This window comes from Orycteropus afer, unplaced genomic scaffold, assembly GCF_000298275.1.
Source record: "Orycteropus afer afer isolate SDZICR_OR568_19922 unplaced genomic scaffold, OryAfe1.0 scaffold00053, whole genome shotgun sequence".
NCBI classification, from domain to species: domain Eukaryota; kingdom Metazoa; phylum Chordata; class Mammalia; order Tubulidentata; family Orycteropodidae; genus Orycteropus; species Orycteropus afer.
In genome coordinates, this window is record NW_006921640.1 from 14183117 (window position 1) to 14186703 (window position 3587).

Below are 3587 nucleotides of genomic sequence, written 5' to 3' on the forward strand. Positions count from 1 at the left end.
GAGGAGTGGCTGGTGGGTTTGAACCCCAGCCATCTGGTTAGCAGGCAAGTGTCTTAGCCACTATGCTACCAGAGCTCCTGTTCAGATTATAGGCCTTAGAAAACGTATGGGGCAGATCTACTCTGTCTTACAGGGTCATATGAGTTGGAATCAACTTGATGGCAGTGGGTTTGGTTTTACTTGGTTTTAAATATAAGCATTTTTCAAACTCTTGTATATTACAACATTATTTATGTCTTAGAATATTTTATTTTCTGTATATGTTATGGGTATATATTTCTTTGATTGCATTTCTGTTTACTGCTTTAGGATAAATTCCTAGAAGCACAAGTTTTGGCCCCCTAGTACTGCTCTAACAGAAAATACCACAAATATATGGCTTTAATTAATAGGGATTTATTCTCTTACAGTTCAGGAGACTAGAAGTCCAAGTTCAAAGGGCCAGCTCTAGGGGCTGAGTGAAGGGCCCTCAACCTTGGGCTCCTGGAGCTGGAGGTATCTCTTAATTCAGGCAGCTGCTGGCTGCTGAGGCTGACAAGCCCAAAGTCAACACATAAAATGGCACAGTCCCAAGATTAGCAAGCAACACAGCAGGCTACTTGTCCAAGTCCAGAAACAGTCTCAAGATTGGCAGACAACATGGAAGGCCATTGAGATGAAGACTCTGCCAAATGTAGGAACCAGATGTGCCAAAAAGCTCAAAACTTTTCTCAAAGTGTCTTCTTACAAAGTCAAAGCTGACCACATCCCTAAGGCAGCTACTCAACTGCTTACAGTAGATTTCACCATGGAGTTGATTGCCAGTCTCATCATGGGGAATAACTACCACCAGCTGCCCAGCCACTCAACCAGGCCCAGCCAGGTTGACCTATAACCTTAACTACCACGCAGCATTATTGACCAATGGCTTTTGGAGAATTAATATCAAATTGCATTTCCATTTATGCTATTTTCCCAATCTTAAAATCTATGCCTTTAAGCTGTTAAATTTATTATTTACTGACAATTTAAGAGATTTTCCCAACATACACATTTTTTCATTATCTTTCTCTATACTTATTTTTATTTTATTCTACTCTTTCTTGAGTTAATTGAGTTTTCTCTGTAATTTTATATTTGCTTTGCTGGTATAGAAAATATACATTCTACTTATTGTTCTTTAGTTGTTGCTATTAAAATTTTAACAAAATATAATGATAATTGACATCTCTACTATCAAACAATACAAGAACCTTGGCTTTAAATCTGATTAGCATCTCACCCTTTGCCTCCTTATATGCTGTTTTCAAGTATTATAGTTCTACCATGATTTTGATGCCCAAGTTAGTCATTATTCTTTTGTTCGTGTATTTTATACAGACAATGTTGTTAGGAATTTTTTTTTTTTCACATGTTTACCACTTTCTTTACCCTCAGATTATTTTGGTATCAGTCCTTCTTTTTCAGTTTCATTTCATTCATTGTGAAACATATTCTCTAATAATTCCTTCATTAAGAGTCTCTTTTATATGGTCACTATGAGTCAGAAGTGACTTGGCAAGAATATTTTTGTCTTTTGTACTATCTACTTTCTTTTTTTTCCTGAAGATATTTGCTTCTCCTTTATGTTTTCATTGTATTTAGCTGGGAGTAGAGTTTTAGAATGGCAGTGAATGGCTCTCAGTGCTTTAGAAATATTACTTACTGTCTTTGGTCAATTATTATTGCTGTTGAGTATTCTGCTTTCAGCCTATTTTTGGAAATTAATTTTTTGACTAGTGTTGTTAGTTCAGGTCCCTGGGTGGTACAAATGATTTGGGCTCATCTACTAACCTAAAGGTTGGTGGTTCGAGCCCATCCAGAGGCACCAAGAAAGAAAGGCTTGTAAATATATTTCCATGAAGACTATAGTCAAGAAAACCCTATGGAGCAAGCTGTGCTCCGAAACACATGGGGCTTCATGAGTTGGCATCAACTTAACAGGAATGGACTTTTGTTGTTGTTGTTGTTGTTAGTCCAGGTAAATATTTATTGATATCATATTAAATTTGAGTTTATACTAGATTTCTGAGAATTTTAAGATGACATTTATTTTCTTGCCATTGGAGATATTCTTGTAATAAAATCTAGTAAATGGAGACAGATCGAAAGATAAATTCTATACAAATGGGGATCATTATGATTGGTGTATGTAATTGTATCCAGGCAGATTTTAGAACTGGCACTTCACTTGGTAAGTGAAGAAAGTCACAATATCAGCTAGAACAAGATAAGGGAATTAGATGTTCTGTTTTTCATAATTTTAGAGAAAACTATATTAGTAAAGGCATGGGTATGTAGAAAACCATGATATGTTTGTTGAAGTTTAATATGTTCCCTTTGAATTGAACAAAACATATATTACATAAAGCTTGTGATATGTTCAGGGACCATGTTATGGAGGGACATATGTTAATGGCCTAAAAAGAAGAAAGTGGATATTTTGAGAAATACGTAGTTCATTAAATTATCAGTTTTGTTGATTGATTGGATGCAACAGCTGAGAGAGACAGGAATTGAGAATTCTAGGTTTCAGGTTAAGCAACTAAATGAATTTTACAGATGACATATTCATAATATGTTCAATTAATGAAAATTGCAGTTTTTTAAACCATTTATAGGCAGGAGATATATCTCCTGGTATACCCTTCATGAGGACAGCAACTTGAGTATAAAAAATGTTCAAAAATAAAATAAGCTTGAAAAATGAACTTTCTGGGCTAGTAGTGCTGTTTATAAGATAGATGAGTATCAGTCTAGAAATTACAAGTGTGGACATAGCAGTGAGAGAATTGTTTACTTGATGCATCTGGAGAGAAGGAGAAGCAGCACATATATGAACCCTTAGGAATACAATATTCAAGAACTGCCTAAACATAAGACTTAATTTGTGATCATAAACTAAGAAATCGTGATCAACATCCTAACCACAAAAAATTTTGTTGTCATAAAACTTGCAACTTGATATTCTAGAATGTTCCTTAATAAAGTATATTTGAGGATGGGGTGGATGCTGAAATACTGTCACTGGAAATGAAAATAGAATGTTGTATTTAGATGCCATTGAATCAATTTTGACTAATAACAACACCATGTGACAGAATATATCTGCTTCATAGAGTTTTCCAGGCTGTAAGCTTTATAGGAGCAGATTGCCAGGTGTTGCTCTTGTGGAGCCACCAATGGATAAAAGTTATAATAATCCTTTACAGAGGCCAAGTCTTTTATACTTCCTGAAAGACTTACACATACATTATCTTTTTTGATCATTATAACAGTAGAGTTAGGTAGCTAATTCAATGAGTATATTCCCATTTTATAGGTGACTCAAAGAGGATGGTTGATTTACTTCAAATCAATTTAGTCTTCTAAAAGTAGAGAAAGTTGTGAAAGATATAAAAACCACAGTGTTTAGAATATATATATTGTTGTTATGTTGTTATGTGCCATCGAGTCAAACCCGACTCATAGCGACCCCTCCTTGGGTTTTCGAGGCAGTATCACTACGGAAGTAGGATTGCCCAACCTTCCTTCCGAGGAGTGGCTGGTGGGTTTGAACCGCCAGCCGT

At 35.4% G+C, this 3587-nt stretch overlaps 1 protein-coding gene across 1 annotated transcript in view; it reads right to left on the reverse strand.

Annotated features, from left to right (window-relative positions):
- ADAMDEC1 (ADAM like decysin 1) overlaps nt 1-3587 on the reverse strand; it is a 102907-nt gene that overhangs the window by 50180 nt on the left and 49140 nt on the right. The window lies entirely within an intron of this gene.